Source organism: Bufo gargarizans, chromosome 2, assembly GCF_014858855.1.
Source record: "Bufo gargarizans isolate SCDJY-AF-19 chromosome 2, ASM1485885v1, whole genome shotgun sequence".
Classification (NCBI taxonomy): domain Eukaryota; kingdom Metazoa; phylum Chordata; class Amphibia; order Anura; family Bufonidae; genus Bufo; species Bufo gargarizans.
The window spans coordinates 124520090-124540578 of NC_058081.1; positions in this window are offsets into that span (position 1 = coordinate 124520090).

Sequence of the window (20489 nt, forward strand, 5' to 3'; positions counted from 1 at the left end):
AAAGTTTGTTATATTATATGTTATATCATGTTGTATTTCACCCTTATGTAAAATCCCTGTCAACAGGCTGTTAGGTGCACTATACATATTCCGCCACTAGATGGGGATAGCACCATAGTCTATATATACCACAGTCCAGGCCTAGTTAGTGGTTGTTGGAGGAGTGAGAAAGTGGAAGGAGCTGGAGTGAGGAGCAGGGGGAAGGAGAGGACCCCCTCCTCTCAGCTCTCTCTGGGGCTCCACGGCCCAGAGGAGCCAATTTGTTGTCTTAGTGTCAAGACAAGGAAGCAGGCGGAGGTGAGACCTTATTCTACCGTCTACTCTTCTGGAGTGTCAAGTGGATTTTCTATGTAAGACAAGAAGGAAGGACAATAGCCATTATTCTAGGCTTTAGGCGCCTTTGTACCAAGATGAAGGTTTATCAGCTTCCAGCAGCCTCACCATTACTTTAAAGACAGACAGGCCATCTGTTGTAGCACTTGTGTGTAGAAGATAAGGACCTAAACCACCGTTACTGAGATTAGAAAAAGGCAAAGAGCTAAATACCAATGAGTACACAACCCCCTACCATAGCCTGAGATATAGTCACATATACAGCCTGTTACCTGTATTTGACAGCATTCAACCTCCATATACATGAGAGACTGTTTATATCTGGATGTAAATTGCTGTAAAGAACCTGCTTTCAGTAAAGTTCTTAGTTGGATTCGAACCCTGTCTCATTCTTCCATCTCCATACTACAACCACTCTCATCATTTTGCACCACCAAGGTGCTGGCATCACTATTTTACCTAATTCAGGGGCCCAGCCGCACAAGCACCCAGAAAATCAAATCACCATCAAGGGCACCTCAATCACCCCCTGGCCGGTGTCCCCTGTAATAGAGTGTGCCCTGGAGAATCCCAGCTGTCCCTGCCTTCTAGATCCGCTGTATACACAGCGCTATGGGGAGTGCAGGAGCTGTCGGGTCTTCCATAGACCTTGATCATCCCTGCACTGAGGCTGTACAGCGCAGTATTCTTCTGTACACCCTCTCTGAGTGGTGTATTTCCCCTGGGACTACTATGTCAGCCCCAGTTACAGGAGAAATCAATGGTGGAAAAAAATGTGAAGTTAAATGTCCCCCAGAGGTCTTATATGAACAATAAAGTGTTTAAAAAAAAATGTAAAAAAAGGTTTTACATGTAATTTTTTTTTATAAAATAGACCTATTTGGGATTGCTATCACATGATCCACCCCGTCTAATAAACACCATAAAAAAATTACATAAAAACTGTGTAAAAAAAGCCATTTTTGTCACCTTACATCACAAAAAGTGCAACTCCAAGTGATCAAAAAGGCATATGTCCCACAAGATGGTACTAATAAAACCGTCACCTCATCTCTCAAAAAATAAAAAAACTATTGCTCTCAGAACATGGAGTCATTAAAACATAATTTTTTTGTTTCAAAAATGCTATTATTGTGTTAAAGTAAAATAAATAAAAAAAAGTATACATATTAAGTATCGCCACATCCGTAACAACCAGCTCTATAAAAATATCACATGATCTAACTCCTCAGGTGAACACCATATGGCCCCCGAATAGTACCTCATCCCGCAAAAAATTAGACCCTACCTAAGACAATCGGTCAAAAAATTTAAAAAAACTATGACATTCAGACTATAGCGACACAAAAATATTAATTTTTTTGCTTCAAAACTGCTATTATTGTGTAAGTGTAAGTAGACATACAGTATTAGGTATCGCCACATCCATAACAACCAGCTCTTTAAAAATATCACTTTACCTGACCCCTCAGATGACCACCATAAACAAATAAAATAAAAACAGTGCCAAAAAAGCCATATAATATAGTAGCAATCAAACCGTCACCTCATCCTGCAAAAAATTGCACCCTAACTAAGACAATCGGTTAAAGAATAAAAAGCTATGGCTCTCGGACTCTGGAGACACTAAAACATATTTTTTTTGGTTTAAAAAATGCTATTATGGTGTAAAACTTAAAGAAATAAGAAAAAGTATACATATTAGCTATTGCCAACTCTGTAATGATCCGCTCTATAGAAATGTTACATGACCTAACCACTCTGAACGCTGTAAAAAACAAACCAAAAAAACTGTTGTAAAACAACCAATTTTTAGGTCACATATTGTAATTGAGCAAACAGTTTCATAACCTCCTCATAAATTTGATGAAGGAAGAGAACACCCTTGTGTTCCCACGGGGAAAAACCTTCTAATCTAAATATTTTAGGTAACCGTGGGTTGAGCCATAAAGGTGTGTTGTCATATAATCCTTGGAGGCCAAGTAAGTCCTTAAACTTAGACCAAATTTTTGGTATTAGTGATATTGTGGGGTAATTTCCAGACCCTGTCTGTGGCTTTCCCAGATCTGCCATAGTATTGGGAAAGATTTGTTTAATAATAATTGATGCTATTCCAGCTGAGGGTCCCAAACCAGTACATTGTCCCCATCCCTTAAGATGTTGTATTTGTGCGGGTACAAAATATAGCTATGGATTTGGGAGAGAGTGGCCTCCTTACCCCTCTGTAGTGTCTCCATACGAATTCTAGGTTGCTGCTTTTTCCATACTAGGGAGCAAAAAATACCCTGGATCTTATAAAATACACTTTGGGGGATCCAGACAGGAGAATTGTATAACACATACAGCAATTGAGGCATCAATATCATTTTAATTAGATTGCAACAACCGACTACTAATTAGGGGAATTTACAACAGGCATTTATCTTGTCAATAAATGTATGAATCAGGGGGTCCATATTAACCTTAACATAGTCTGTAATTGCTGGTGTTATTCATCCCCCAGATATTTAAAACTGTGGGCAATTTGTAGCTGAATCTGCGTCCAAACCATCTGTGGTGAAAGGAGATCAAGAGGGAGGATTACTGATTTATCCCAAATTATTGTTTAACCGGATTGTTTTCCAAATTCGGTGATGCATTTCATAATTGGGCGAATAGAATATGCTATGTCTCCTGTATATACACTCACCTAAAGAATTATTAGGAACACCATACTAATACGGTGTTGGACCCCCTTTTGCCTTCAGAACTGCCTTAATTCTACGTGGCATTGATTCAACAAGGTGCTGATAGCATTGTTTAGAAATGTTGGCCCATATTGATAGGATAGCATCTTGCAGTTGATGGAGATTTGAGGGATGCACATCCAGGGCACGAAGCTCCCGTTCCACCACATCCCAAAGATGCTCTATTGGGTTGAGATCTGGTGACTGTGGGGGCCATTTTAGTACAGTGAACTCATTGTCATGTTCAAGAAACCAATTTAAAATGATTCGAGCTTTGTGACATGGTGCATTATCCTGCTGGAAGTAGCCATCAGAGGATGGGTACATGGTGGTCATGAAGGGATGGACATGGTCAGAAACAATGCTCAGGTAGCCCGTGGCATTTAAACGATGGCCAATTGGCACTAAGGGGCCTAAAGTGTGCCCAGAAAACATCCCCCACACCATTACACCACCACCACCAGCCTGCACAGTGGTAACAAGGCATGATGGATACATGTTCTCATTCTGTTTACGTCAAATTCGGACTCTACTATTTGAATGTCTCAACAGAAAACGAGACTCATCAGACCAGGCAACATTTTCCAGTCTTCAACAGTCCAATTTTGGTGAGCTTGTGCAAATTGTAGCCTCTTTTTCCTATTTGTAGTGGAGATGAGTGGTACCCGGTGGGGTCTTCTGCTGTTGTAGCCCATCCGCCTCAAGGTTGTGCATGTTGTGGCTTCACAAATGCTTTGCTGCATACCTCGGTTGTAACGAGTGGTTATTTCACTCAATGTTGCTCTTCTATCAGCTTGAATCAGTCAGCCCATTCTCCTCTGACCTCTAGCATCAACAAGGCATTTTCGCCCACAGGACTGCCGCATACTGGATGTTTTTCCCTTTTCACACCATTCTTTGTAAACCCTAGAAATGATTGTGCGTGAAAATCCCAGTAACTGAGCAGATTGTGAAATACTCAGACCGGCCCGTCTGGCACCAACAACCATGCCACGCTCAAAATTGCTTAAATCACCTTTCTTTTCCATTCTGACATTCAGTTTGGAGTTCAGGAGATTGTCTTGACCAGGACCACAACCCTACATGCATTGAAGCAACTGCCATGTGATTGGTTGACTAGATAATCGCATTAATGAGAAATAGAACAGGTGTTCCTAATAATTTTTTAGGTGAGTGTATAAGCATATCATCAGCATTTAGGGAGACTCTTTCCTCCCAAGGACCCAGTGGAAACCCTTCCCAATCAGAGGATGCAAGCAGCAGACAGGCCAGGGGCTCAATGGCTGTAGCAAACAATAGAGGAGATAATGGACATCCCTGTCTTGTTTCTCTATGCAGTGGAACCTGTGCAGATATTTCCCCATTTGCCCTAATTCTAGCCACTGGTGATCCTGCTCCCTCTCTCTTTTTGTTCGGGCGCCTAGAGATATCAAAAGTCCTCTCATAAAAGACGTATGTGTCTCCCACACAGCAGCCTCTGACATACCCGGTGTCGAGTTAATATGCTGTGTGAGAGACCTTACATCATCTGGTTTGTCGAAGAGCGTCTCATTGAGTTGCCAGGTCCACTCCTTTCTAGGCAGATCCTACAAGCGCAAATGTATAAACACCGGAGAGTGATCTGAGAACGTGGAAGGGCCTATTCTAGTGTGAGCTAGCACAGGAAGAAGCTATCATGTATGAAGAGGTAATCTAACCTTTTGTGTGATCTGTGTTCAATTGAATAAAAGGTATAGTCAGCATCTGTAGGGTGCATCAATCTCCAGGCATCTACAAGGTTCAGCACCTGTAATCTGTCTGTGGAGGCTTGATTTAGAATGTACTGTGAGCTTTGTGGAACAATCCAATAGTGGATTTAAAGAGATATTAAAATACTGCCCCCAATATAATAGGCCCTTCTGCAAAAGCCTGGAGATCTTCCAGCACCCTCAGTAGCCAAGAGGTCTGAGAGACATTAGGGACATATATATTAGCTACAGTGTATGTGGTTGCACCTATTTTGCCTTTCAAAAAAAGAGTCCGCCCTTCTGTATCAGTGTGGCGTGATAGAGGAGTAAAAGGGAGCTCTTTGTGCAATGCAATAGAGCAGTGTTGGCGAACCTATGGCACGGGTGCCAGAGGTGGCACTCAGAGCCCTCTCTGTGGGCACCCACACCTTGGAAAAAGTCTATGGTGTACCAATATGTCTTAGACTTTTCCTGCCATTTATCAGTGCAGGACGCACTGTGAATGGCACAGGAAGCGCATTGAATGTAGGCAGGGTATTATAGATAAATGATAAAGTACATGGTAGATATACTATATTGGACTGTTGTATTCAGGGTAAATTGCCGTGTTGGCACTTTACGATAAATAAGTGGGTTTTGGGTTACAGTTTGGGCACTCGGTCTTAAAAAGGTTCACCATCACTGCAATAGAGAATACCTTCGAGGCCGACTGGTCATTAGTATGGTGATACCATGTGGAAAAATAATAAGTGGGTAGTTTTGTTATTTTCTGTGTTTTAAAGGGAACCTGTCATGTGGATATTTGATTATAATCTAACTAATTATATACAATCATTAACTACTAAAAAGTGCCTTAGATGTATTCACTTACTGGTGTGACAGATGGTTACCTCATAATATACACACAAAGATGCAGCATGCCGCATGCTAATGAGCTGATTCGAGTCCGGCGTGATGTCATTGAGTCCGGCGTATATTTAATTCAGAGCTATAGCCACTCCCCTGCCCACCTGCTGCTGATTCCTATGGAAACAAACTGTCATTCAGCAGCAGGTGGGCGGGGAGAGTCAGGAGCTCATAAATATTCATGACTCATCATTATCAGCTGGAGCTTTTCAATACAAGATGTTGGCAGATTGACTGGGTCAATTAAAGAAAGTGACCCAGCATTTTGCTAAGCGAATCAGTCACTTATTTATGTTGCCCTTAGTTAGGACACCATAAAACTGGTGACAGGTTCCCTTTTAAAATGTGTTTCTTGCATGTAATGCTAATGAAATGATAAAGCCAAACTGATGGCCAGCAAACGCAGTGTACCAGACACACTTTGCGCAAGCTGTCACACTCTGAACACCCTTGAGGGCTGGGGTACTCTTCACCCGCCTCCAGCAGGAATGGGGACATTAGGAGAGCCCTTCCCAGGTGTCAAAAAGCTTGGTGGCTGATGGCTGTGCACATCTGCCGCAGTTGGGCAAAAAAAAAAACAAAGTAAATACCGTGACACTATGCAATGGTCAGTAGGGAAACACAAGAATGGTCAGTAAATAGAAGCCAGGGCACGAGAACCAGAAGACAACCAAAGCTAGAGAAACCACTCACCAGATAGCTTCAGAACCAGGAAGTAACTGAATAATGAGCAGTGAGTGAGGGAAAAGACCAGGTTTAAATATCCCTCCACAGATCACCTGTAACAGCTGAGGTCACACCCAATCTCCACTCTCAGACCAGAGAAGCACAGGTGAGGGGTGAGAGTGTGCAAAGGAAGGAACCTCCCACCACATGTCCAAGTCAGTAGACATGACAACAGAGGTTCCCTGGCAACAGCTGACGCTAGGGGTTTCGGCGTCCCGTGACCCCTGACCTGCGTAAGTGTAGGGAATAACGACGTTCTGTCTCCCAGCAGCAGGGGCGTTGCTAGGTTAAAACATTCAGGGCCTGGGAATGTACTGCCTGCCAGATAGATCCAACTGTATTGCCATCCTCAGGACGGCACTACATTTGAATCTAATGCCTTGCAAGAGCTAAAGGACCTGTGATGACATAACAGTCCATGTGATCAGTTTTAAATGCATTAGCTGAAAAGGACTTGTGACCAGTGCAGGAGAGGACGGCTCAGCAGTGAAGAGAAGTCCTGGGAGCTGTGGTGAGGTCTGCTACATTAGGAGGGGTAAGTGAAGGGGTAGATTACTGATTGTAAAAGGCAGAGCAATGTTGGTAGTTGTAGTTATTTAACTGGGACTGTATGTTAGGGCTGAAGTTATTTACGTGGGACAGTGGGGTGGAGTGATGTTATTTACATGGAACTGAATATTGAGGGGGCTGATGTTATTTATATAGGACTGTATGTGGAAGATGGCTGGGAAGGGGGTGATGGTGTTTTTATGTGGGGCTGTATTTTGGATGGGGCTGTAGATAGAGAGGGATGTTATTTACATGGGACTGTATATTGGAGAGGGCTGGAGAGATGGTGTGATGGTATTTTCATGGGACTCTATGGCGGAGGAGGGAAATAATGTTGTTTATATGGGACTGTATGGTGGAGGGGCTGAGGAATTATAATTTCTGAGGACGGAGGAATATAACTTCAGGGGGCATTATAAATACTCTGTATTTAGTTAAGGGTGGAGTATAAAGGAAAGGTTGAATTCTTCCAGACACCCATTGATGCAAATGAATGGTTGGATACGATCGACAGATGAGGGGGCTGGGGGTGTGAGGGGGGGTTGGGGAGCCATAATGCTGAGTTATGAGCTGCCCTGTCTGCTGACCAGCAGAGGGGGGGGGCTACTCAGAAGGGGGGTGGGTCTGGGTGGGTATTGTGGAGATGGGAGAGAGAGGGGTTCCTTTTTTTTTTTTTTTTTTTTTTTTGTTCTCTTCCTCCTCTGCTAGATGGTTAGGTTTGTCTCGCTGAACGTGAGAGGTTTGCGGGAAAGGATTAAGAGATATGCTGTCTTTGAGTGGATTAGGAGGTTTTTGCCGGCCATCGTCTGCCTCCAAGAGACACACTTAGTTAAAGATTCCCTCTCATGGATGGAGAAAGGATGGAGTGCGGAAGGGTATCACTCTGTATATACTACCTACTCTAGAGGGGTTTCAATCTTGGTACATAAAAAGATTAAATTTGAGTGTGTCAAATATGAGGCGGACGATTGTGGCAGGTACCTCTTTCTACATTGTAATGTGGAAGGGGTTGGAATGGTAATTGCAAATGTATATATTCCTCCTCCATATAAGTCAGATGTGTTGTATGAGTTGCATAGATTTATGTTGAATAAACAGGACTGTATAATGATTGCGACAGGAGATTTCAATGCTGTAATGGATCCACTCAGAGACAGGGTGTCTGGCGGAGGGGGAAGAGTGCAAAATGTAGATTTTTGTAAAACGGTCCTGGAGTTCAATTGGACTGACGTTTGGCGTTATTTAAATCCAGAGGAAATAATGTACTCTTGTTATTCTAAAACACACCAAACGTGGTCAAGAATAGATATGGTTCTAGGAAATAAAAACTTAATGACCCAAAATAGGATAATGATAAAGTATTTGCCCATGGTTATATCTGATCATAGTGCTGTTATAACGGATTTGGATATGAACAAGAGGCAAAATTTGCCACTGTTCAAGTTCAATCCTCATTGGTTAATGTATATTCCAGATAAAGAGAGTATAGGATCGGATTTAAAAAACTTTTTTTTAGAAAATAACGGTTCTGCTAAAAGATCTATAGTGTGGGACACGGCTAAGGCATACTTGAGAGGATGTCTGTTTAAAAAGGTGAATTATTTTTAAAAAACTACTAAAGAAAAGGGTAAATTATTGGAAAAGAACTTAGAAGAAGCCAGAGCCATATGTATAAGAAATCCAACTGGAAACAATAAGAAGAAATGGGAGCAAGAACAAGAAAATTTAAAAATATATTACATGGATAAAACAAGGAAGGAATTGCTATTCCAGGGGTTTCAGCTGGCATCGGAGGGAGAAAAGGTTGGAAAAATTCTAGCAGGTATAGTGAAAAATCAGAAAGGGAAAACATGGATAGGGGCAGTTAAGGATAATAGAGATGAAATAGTTAGTTCACCCGAGGGAATTAAAAAGGTCTTTGTTGAATATTTTGAGGAACTTTATAAGTCTAGGGTACTATATAATAAAAAAGACCTGGATAACTATTTAGATCAGATTGCTATCCCCGAGATATCTAAAATACAAAAAGAATACCTGGATAAAGAAATCTCTAATTTAGAGATAGAGGAGGTTCTGGGTCAGGTGAAACCACTAAAATCACCAGGGTGTGATGGACTCCCTTTTGAAATATACAAAACTTACTCACAGGTGCTAATACCGGAATTAAGTGCGACATTGCGCGAGGCCCAAAAAATTGGTGAGTTACCAGACTCAATGAGAGAAGCAATAATAACTTTGATCCCAAAAAAGAGTAAAGATCAATTAGATCCCGGCTCATATAGGCCAATATCCTTGTTGAATACGGATGTGAAAATATTAGCAAAGGTTCTGGCTGGTAGGCTCTCTAAGGTGATTAAAGGTATAATTCATGTAGATCAGACAGGTTTTATACCGGGGAGGACAATATACTCAAATATTAGAAGGTTGTACCTTAATATTGAAGCTAATAAAACCGATGCTGGCGAAAAAGCTATACTCTCACTGGATGCACAAAAGGCTTTCGATTGCATTGAGTGGGAGTATTTATGGGCAGTCTTAAAAAGGGTTGGTATAGGGGAGGGATTTATAAGATGGATCCAACTCATATATTCCAATCCTAGGTCCAGAGTGATGGTGGATGGGAGCTTGTCCCTGCCTTTTGCCCTTCATAGGGGCACTAGGCAGGGATGCCCTCTCTCCCCACTATTATTCGCCATTGCAATAGAACCTTTGTTATGTTTGATAAGAAATAATAAGGAGTATATAGGTTTTCAGTAAAAGGATGGAAAGGAAAAACTAATAATGTACGCCGATGATATTTTATTATTTTTGCACAATATGGGGGATGAGTTCAATAGAGCTATAGAAATAATAGATAAGTTTGGATTTTTTTCGGGATTAAATATAAATTGGGAGAAATCCCATATGATGTTATTAGGGAAGGGGTTATCACAGAATTCTGCAAGGGTGCATGTACTTGCGCAACACGAGAGTTTTAAATATTTAGGCATACAGATTTCCACAAACATTCAAGATTATGAGAAACTAAACATACTTCCTTTAATAAAAGAACTTAGAACCAAAATACACATCTGGAAAAAATTACCATTATCAATTCAGGGTCGGGTGAACTTAATAAAAAATGATTTTCCTTCCCAAAATTCTATATGTTTTACAAAACTCCCCAATGTGGCTGCCCAGAAAATGTTTTGGGCTGCTAGACAGTTTAATGGGGGATTTTATTTGGAAGGTGACATTCCCAGGTTAAGGAGAGAGGTCCTTCAACTTCCAGTAAGAGCTGGTGGTTTAGCAGTCCCAAATTGTTTTTTTTATTATTTGATAACACAATATACTCAGATAAATGGAACTTTAAAAGGAATGGTGGGGAGGGATGAGTTAATAAAGATGGGGTGGATAGGGGGAATAAACTATTTAGAGGTTTTGGAGTCAGGAACACTAGGGAAAAATAACATAGGAAATAAGTTGATGAATTTAATGGGAAACACATGGGTGGAACTTAAAAAAATTATGGATATTAAGGTTTTTTTGCATTACACACCTATTTGGAAAAATATAAACCTAAAGGAAGTGCAAAAGATTAAATCCTATATAGATTGGGAAAAAAGGGTGTCAAATATTTAGTGCAAATATTTGAGGAAGATAAATTGAAGGACTTCTCCACCTTGGTAACAGAGTTCGGGATTCATCAAAAGGACAGTTTTAAATATCTCCAGTTAAAAAACGTGGTTAGGATACCAGCTAATCCAAATAAATACAGAAAAGAACAATCAAATAGAATACATAGATTTACTAACGGAGAGGAAAAAAAGGGACTCACAAAAAAAAGATATGGAATTTTGATGGAGGCAAAAAAAGAAGGGATCATAATATCAGCTAGAGGGAAATGGGAAAAGGAGCTTCTATCTTTTTCGGAAGAAAAGTGGAACGATGCCCTTAGAAGTTATTCTAGGGTCTCAGAAAGGGCTTCACATAAAATTTCGCAATTTTTTATACTCTATAGGCTACATCGATCTCCCTGGGTGTTAAAGAAAATGGGGGTTAGAATCTCGGATAAGTGTCCAAAATGTAGGGGTGAGAGGGCGGATCTTATACATTGTTTTTGGAGATGCCCAAAATTGATTAGATATTGGAAAGAGATTGTAGAAATTACAGCATTATTTTTGGGTATTCAAGTTCCGGAGGATCCTGTGGTCTGTATACTGGGGGCTACCGCACATATTAAGTTAAATAGAGAGCTACAGTCGGTCTTGAATAAGGTACTGTTTCAGGCCAGATTGTTGATACTTCGGAAATGGATAAATAAAGAACCCCCTACAGTAGGACAGTGGCAGGAAGCTGTACTTGATTTGATTAGACTGGAACAGGGCTTGGAGAGATCAAGCGATAGACAGGGAAAAATTTATAAAATTTGGAAGAAATGGTTGAACCAGGGCCAAGGTGTTTGAATAGAGGGGGAAGGGGGAATGGAGGAAAACCCTTTTTTTTTTTTTCCCCTCTCTCTCTCTTCATTGGGGTGGGTGGTATTTGGGTTAAATTGTCAAATACAAATGTTTAAATAAATGTAAAATGTTTTGTAATACGGACCCCTCGGACGGTCCATTATTGTATTAGCTTTTTTGTATTTTGGAAAAATAAAAAGATAAAATAAAAAAAATAAAAAAAATAAATACTCTGGGCGCTTCAAGGCGAGCATTAGAACAGTAGGGGGAAATATAAATACTGGGGACTGTGGGGACATTTTAAATCCAGACCATCATGACCACTGAGGAAGAGGTTGGTACCTCGAAACGCGTCTGGCATTGGCATTACCTGACATCATCTATGAGACTACACACCATTACCCACATCGTCACTGAGAAATTTCGGATTGCCGCATAACCAAAAGGAGGAATACAATCAACTAAGCGCAAAATACAAGCATCAGCTGACCGGCACAGAGGAGACCACATGATAAATCACGTGAGATGCCGAGCCGGCCACACACACCGTGCAGCATACAAAGTAAAGCAGCAGTACGCCGGGGTCCATCACCGAACACAGCACTGCTATCGCACAGCAACAAGCCTGACCACAGGTTGAGTACCACCTGACTGCCGCGTGGGCAGTAGCAGACAATGAGCCATGGAAAACAGTGAGTAACTACAAATTTATAATACCACACACTGTTTTCCTGGCATAACAATTACTCACTCTGCTGGTGCACATCACTTATACCATCAAGTGTCCACAATTGACATTGGATTGATTCAACAATTTTATCACCACCATCTATATCCTAATATTTTCTTAAATTTTATTTTTATCATCACCTATCATTTTTTCAATTTTTATATTTAATTTTTTTATTTTTTCATTTTCTAATTTCTATTTTCTATTACTTCGGACATTTACCTGCATTCAGTCAAAAGACACATCAACCAAATGCCAGCTGAACTACCATATCCTACTCATAACCTTTTTTTAATCATTTTTAATCATTTTAGCCTATTGTACATTTAAAGATATAACCAAATATACTACTTATTTTATATCTATTTAATAAATAATATTCGTTAATAACCAGATATAGAGTGCCTGCTTACTATTTATTCATACAACTTTTCGCATACTAGTGGCTGGGTGAGTCACCTAAGACAGAGCACCAACCCAAGGTGAAAAATTGGGGGAGCCACTATTAGTCCCTTGTCTGACACTTTTTCTACAAGGTGTACATTGTGCCACTGTGACTATGAACTTCAGAACTTTTCATAGAAGACTATAAAATACTAGACAGAGGTATATTGAGTAGGAGATATATTCAGTTGACTTAGTTCTAAACGAGTAGGAAAGATACTTAAGTGATTCAGTCTCGGTCTTCTTTCCCCAGCACTTTGGGCAGCCAGGGATCGAATCTCAGCCAAGAGGAAGGACAGCTCTTTAGGCTGCAGAGCCTATGTTATATGGGACATTCAAGTGTTCATTTCTCTGGTGCCTCTCGTGCCATTCCTTTTCTGTATAGACGCCTTCGCTAGTGATGAGCGGGAGGTGCCATATTCGATTTCGCGATATTTCACGAATATTCGATTGAATATTCGTCTTATATTCGTCGAAATCGAATATTCGTCATTTTTCTATTAATCACGAATAATATACAATTTAATTATTTGCGTATTGCGATTTTTCTTTTGACAGTATAAAGCTACTTTCACACTAGCGCTTGATCGGATCCGTTCTGAACGGATCCGATCATATTAATGCAGACGGAGGCTCCGTTCAGTACGGATCCGTCTGCATTAATAACTTAGAAAATTTTCTAAGTGCGCAAGATGCCTGAGCGGATCTGTTCAGACTTTCAATGTAAAGTCAATGGGGGACGGATCCGCTTGAAGATTGAGCCATATGGTGACCTCTTCAAGCGGATCCGTTCCCATTGACTTACATTGTAAGTCTGAACGGATCCGCTCGCCTCCGCACGGCCAGGCGGACAGCTGAAAGCCGCCAGACTGATGCAGTCTGAGCGGATCCGCTCCATTCAGACTGCATCAGGGCTGGACGGAGGCGTTCGGGTCCGCTCGTGAGCTCCTTCAAACGGAGCTCATGAGCGGACCGACGAACGCTAGTGTGAAACTAGCGTAAGGCAACGTTCCTATGACTATGGCTAGGCTAATATGTGTATTTTATGAATATTCATAATATTGCTCTAACTTCGTCTTTTAGAATATTACGAATATTCTAAAAGACAAAGTTAGAGCAATATTACGAATATTCGTAAAATACACATATAGATTGTAATTTAGCTAATATAGTGCTATAATCTTTTTTTTTTATAATTTTTTTTGCCTCTTCTGAACTTCAGTTTTGGAAAATATGTACACTATTAAAAAAATTACTATAGTACTATATTAGCTAAATTGCAGTCTATATGTGTATTTTACTAATATTCGTAATATTGCTCTAACTTCGTCTTTTAGAATATTACGAATATTCTAAAAGACGAAGTAAGAGCAATACTACGAATAAATTCGTTATTTAGAATATTTTTTGTTTTAATGTGTTCTGTTATGCCACTTTGGCATACTGCTCCCCGACAAGCGTCCCTGTAGCCATGGGAACGCCTGTGCGTTAGAATATACCATTGGATCTGAGTTTTAACGATCTCAGGGAAAACTCAGATCCGATGGTATTTTCTAACCCACAGGCATTCCCATGGTGACGGGGACGCTTGTCGGGGAGGAGTATGCGAACAACTGTACAGATAGGAAAAAAATAATGCCAAAATTCTAAATAACGAATATATTCACTATATTGCTATGTATTCCTTTTTTAGAATATTGGTCATTTTATTTTCCATATGAAAACATGATTCCCCCTGCTTAAGTTGCTTGTGGGCCAATGGCTTATTGACCCACAAGCAAGAAGCAGGGAGAAATCATATTTTCAGATGAAAAAAAAAAATACGAATATTCAATTTCGCGAATATATAGAACTATATTTGAAATATTCGCGAAATCTCGAAGTTGCGATATTCGAGAAAAAAAATTGTTATTCTAATATTCGCGCTCAACACTAGCCTTCACCCGAGACACCACTGACCATGCTTCCACCTGAAGAAAATCCGGAAGGATGATGTCTGTAGGTAAAGGCATCCATAATGGAAGTTTCATAGGGTATACCCAAGCAAGGCCAAGCTGCTACTAGGTCGTCAGGCATGTGGATCTGGATTCTGAACCCATCTTTCGATATTGCTAGCCTAAAGGGGTACAGCCAGGTATAAGGGAGTTGCGTGCATCAGAGCTTTTGTAGCAAAGGATGGAGCATACGACATTTAGCAAGCGTAGTAGGAGAAATGTCCTGGAATAGCTGTATCAGGTGGCCATCATGGCGAAGAGTTGGTCTCTACTAGCCTTTAGAATAGCTGAGGTGTCTACGAAGCTTAGAAAGCCACAGATCACATCCCTTGCAGGTTCTTTATCCTTAGGGGTCCGGTGCAGAGCTCTGTGTATTCATTTAACTACTATCTTAGAAGCTCTGTCGGCCCCAAGCAGTAAAGTAAATATCTGCTGTGCCACTCCATTCAGATTTTTTGCGCCATACGACTCGGGGAGGTCTTTAATTCTAATGTTCTTACACCTGCTCCTGTTTTCCATATCTTCTATTAAAGTAAAAGCCCTGTTGAGTTGAGTTTCCTGGGCTTTGATCATGTGTCCCGCTATATCACAGAAATTGAGAAAGTCCAACATTATCGACTTCGTGTGGTCGACCCGGTGACCTATGGTTTTCAGTTCTTTTTTTATCTCTGAGAGGTCTTGGATCACTGGATTCAGGGCCTGTAGGGTGGTCTTCTTCATGAAGGCTTTGGTGATCAGTTCATGATCTCTCTACATCTGAGTCATCCTCCACATCAGTGGCAGGAAGCGGCGCTATTTTGTGCCCACAACCTGGGCTGGCTTCTTAAGGAGGAATTTCTCCAAGTTCACATGATTTTTGGATGTCCCCGTTGAGGCAGCGTGCTCACGGGACTTGTCTTTGCCAATCTTTATCATAGTGGTCTAAAAATAAATGCTTCTGTTGAGGATTTGCGCTGTTGCTGTGTGGAGCTGCAGTACTATGCAGCCATCACACTCTGGTCAGGCTCCACCTCCTCGAAGACTTGCTTATGTCTGGAAATTTGTTTATTTGTTCCCATACACTTGCACTGAAGCTCTATACAAGTCTATGATAGACAGAAAGTGTAACAATGTATCTGATTAGGCTGTGCATCCCCACTCCTTCCCTCCCATTAGAAGGTTCATGTTTAGCTAGAAACTGTATAAGGAGAGCAGTCAGAGCCCCTATTTGTCTGCAGATAGGAAACAATGCTTAGTAGGATAGACTCTGCCAGACTGCATGAGTGCCCAGTAGAAGACACTGAGATGGGGATACTTTGGCTAGGCTACCAGTCTTCTGAGAGAGAAAGAGAGAGAGAGAGAGAGAGAGAGAGAAAGCGTGAGATTGTGGAACAGCTCTTCCTGTATAATGTTGAGGCATAATTGTATTGAAACTGTCATTTGGCATTTTGGGCACTAAAGGCTGCTGTTTCCCCACACAGCAAAAGTGCTAGATTTGAATATGCAAAGGAGCTGATGACTCTTGCTTATGACTCATGCAGGCTCTCTTTCTCTCTAAGAAGAACAGGAAGCAGAGACTCAGACATCTTGGGAGGAGTGTGTGAGTGTGTGACACAAGCCGGTCTCATCACGGCGTTGGAGTGTCCTGCAGTAATCGGGGTGATAGGAGAGAGGGACTGTCACCCGCTCTGTACCCAGATCCTATCCTCAGGAGAAGGAATTGTGTCCAGCAGAGCTGATTGGAGCTTTGAAAGAAAGGGACATTTACTCAGCAAGGCCGCAGGTGTGCGTACAGGCCTAGAACCATCCTGATGAGAGACATCCTCTGGTACCAGATGTTATCAGGTCAGTGAACCCGGGTTTTGTCGTGTTCATCGCACTGTTTTAGTGGTACCTGAAGAATCTGAGACTGAGCTTGTACCTGCCATTAGTTAGATAGGTAGTATTTGTATTCGGCAGGCTGCCGGGGATTGTTAGCAGCACAGTATTCAGGCTCTGCTGTGGGCGCCATCGGTCAGGGTTGTTTTATTCCACAGCACAGTAGCGACTTTTCAAGCTCTGCTGTGCACGCCACCGAGTTAGGGTCGGCTAGCCGGACTAGGACAGGACTCAGGGGTGTGGAATATTACCTTGTGTATTCCTTTATTGTTATGTTGGTTGTCAATGTTTAGTAAAGTTTTATTGGTTACTAAAAGCTGGAGTTTGTGTCGCTTTTCTTGTCTGTGACTTTGCTGTATCCTGGGGAGCCCACCCCGGTACGCGGCTTACAAAAAAAAGAGAGAGAGAAAGAAAGAGAGAGAGAGGGACAGCTAGCTCAGGTCTTTGCTCAGCATGAAACCTTCTTCTGCCAGGGAGGAGACTGAAGAAGCCAACCCTATGCCTCACCTATTGTTTTGCACTTGAGTTCCTCCAATAAAGAAGTACACTGATTTACTGCAGACTCTGACTCTGTGGAATTATTTCCCATTGGGGTGCACCATGCCTTACCATCCCCTCCGGAGAGCAGCAACATGTGGTGACGCCTCAACCGTGTCCCTTGAAGATGAGTAAAAGGAAAATCACACTGTGGCACTTACTGTACTGTCTTTAATGAAAATCCAGGTTTATTGACCTAGAAAAATGTGACATTTCCACTACACCGAGTCTTTTTTAAAAAAAAAAGACTCGGTGTAGTCAAAACGTTGCATGTTTCTTGGTGAATAAACCTGGATTTTTATTCAAAACAGTGAGTGCTGCAGTATCCTCTTCCTACTCATCTTCAAGGAGCTCATTGGGCTAGGGACTGACACTGCTGGCATTTTCTTATTATTAAGAAAATCCTGTGGTGCTGTTGAATGCTTAAATGTCTCAACGGTGTCTGGAGGACCCAGCCTAGTGTTGGGGCTTTCCCAAACCCGACCTCTGCAAAAGTGCCCCACTGTACCCAAGCAATACTACTCTAAACATCTAATGTACTATAGCTATACATGCTATTGGTACGGTGAGTTAGGCACTGTAATGTGGTGTCATCACTAGTAAAACTATACATGACTGTCATATATAAATCCTGTAACTTTTGTAGCCTGTACTTTAATATATTGTTGATATGCTAATTTCAGAAAATCAATCATATCTACATTTATTTAAATATTTTGCATTATTATTTCTTCAAGCCTGAACATACTGAAGCTGCAATGGTCTCCATAATTTTTCCACTTGCACATCAGTCTTGACTCTTGAACACACATGCTCCTTCAAGTATGCATCAAGTCCATCACTTCCCTTCATGTTGACACCATCTGACAACTGACAGAGTTTTTTACTTTAGGATGTCATGTCCTGAAGACTAAAAATGTGTTTTTCTGCTGCCTCCTGGAATTTACAAAGCACCTTCAACTGACATCTGTGCGGCATATCAGGGATTTTACTAGCAAAGTGAACAATCAGATCTGATGAATGACAGTTTTATTACTGAGATTGCTCATGGACATCAGCAGAACGTTGTTTAAGTGCAGCAGCTAAATACTCTTATAGGAAGTGTCTGTGCGTGTTTAGAAGGCATTTTGTGATTTAACAATCAGCTAAAGTTTTATATAGGAAAGTGACTATCATGGTACTGTACTAGAAGTATTCAGCTTCTTACGAGAGCCACAACAATGACAGGCCATCTTTCAGGAGCCACAATCACAGAAACATCTACTTTTTTTTGTGCAATGCTTTCCACAAAATTGCGACAATGCCACAAAAAAGTTGCATATTAGAAATGAGCTAAACGATTCTAACAAATTCATCTTATTGGCAGGGCTTTGCAGGCGCCTGTACCCTTGCTTTGCTAATCGGAGCAGTGGCACAGGCAGGAAATTGTCAGGGCAAGGCTAAATGTCCTGCCCTGTCAATCTCAAGGCATGTGGTCACTTCTTCACCTGCTTGCCCCCCCCCCCCCCCTTTCCCCACCAAGTGAAGAAGCCCTGCTGATAACACAAATCCATTTCTTAGAATGGATTTGCTCATCTCTAGTACATATGAATTCATCCTAAAACTTTTTACCAATTTAGGGGGTAATTTACTATATCTGAAATATGCCAAAATTAGGCGTCTTTCAGGCACAGATACCGGCGTAATGGTTAGATGCACCACTATCTGTGACATTTCCGCACTCACGCCAGATCTAAAATTGTGGGCAATGCGTGTGCGAGGAAGGGGACAGGCCAGCACTCCCGTCTCATTCATCATTGGTTTAGGTGTAGAAAATGGACAGCAAGGAAGCTGTCTTACATTCAGAGCTGCTGATGGATGCGCCAAAGTTATGGATAGGCCTGCGTCTCTTCATAACTCCGGCGGATCCACCTCCAGTCTTAACAAATGTGCCCCGTAGTGTGTGCTACATCTTTACAAATATTGCTGACCTTTTTTCTGCTGATCAGCTGTTGAAATTAGCTGCAGCATTCAATCAAGTGCTGCACCTTCTTCCTTGACCTGTGACACCACGTTCATTGGTTACACAGACTTTGGGCAATCTGGACCTATTCAAGTGAATAAGACTAAGCTCCAATACCAAGTATAGCCGCTATACATCTTCCAGTGCTGTGCTTGGTATAATGTGAAGCCCATCTAAGTTCTGTGGCCATTTCAAAGAGCTGATCACTGGAGTGCCATCAGACCGACCCCAGAGATCCCATATTGATGACATATCCTGAGGATGGGTCATCAATATGTAAGTCTTGGAAAAACCCTTTAATTTAATTATCTTTAGCAGCACAGATAAGAAGAAGGAAATTTGTCATAATGCTGTGATTGATAAGTTGGAAAAGGTAGTGCAGGATTATATATACTTTATACACATGTAGTTTGGCTGGAACATCATCTTTTACAATGTTTTAGACCAGAAAGACAACCCCTGTCTATCAGCCCATAACTGTCATTATGAAGACTAGCATGCTACTCAGGAATACTATATTTCCTCTAAAGATGCACAACATTTTTTTTTTCAAAATGCAGCATGCTCTGGATACAGCGCTTGTCAGGCATTTTCCCATAGATTTCTCTATAGGAAAAATTACTGCATGTCAAAAATGTGTGACCAAAACAAGCTACCAAAAAGCCACTTAAATGTCATTATTTTTGCAAACCCAAAAAACTGCCACACAAAAAACATTATGGGGGCCATTTATTAAGATGTATTAGACCCCTGCGCTGGTGGTAAATCCGCTAATGTTATGCAGAGGCGCCGGCCTCTACATAACTTTGGCACATCCACCGCCAGTCTAAATCTACGGCAGCTTCCTTGCTGGTGTAGATTTAGAACATTGTCTACGCCTAAACAGGTCTAGAAAATGATAAATGAGATAGGCATGGTGGCCCCTGCCCCTCCTGGCCTATGCCACGCACTCTTTTTTAGACCTGGTGTGAGCAGAAAAAAGTCAAAGATTGCATGCAAATAACCTTTGCGCTAAATCTGCAACAGATATATGCCAAGAAACTGGCATATATCACTTAGTACATTTTTGGGTTTATTTTAAATATTAAGGAAAGATGTACAATTCTTTATCAGGAACATGGATGTCCATGCCATGGAGGTCAGAATCCTGCTGATCATAAAGTCAAGGTACATCTTAGAGATATACCATCACTTAATAGATGGGTGAAGCCCTTTAAGTACAACAGCCAACCAAATATACACAGTTTACATACAAAGCCCCAAAATATACGCTGGATTTTAATAGCAGTTCTGATCTATTCCTATAGTACAGAGGAACCTTTTACTGTGGTGTTAAGTGTGGAGAGGATAGATATATTGTTCTATAAATGTCATGGTTTTCAAGATCTCTGCATATTAAGAACCTTCATTATTTGCCTCCAGTGGATAAAAGTCCATCCTGGCCAAGCACACACCGATAAATGGCCCGTTACAAGATACTATTCTTGTAACTGGTATAACAATGTCTTTGGTAAAGTAC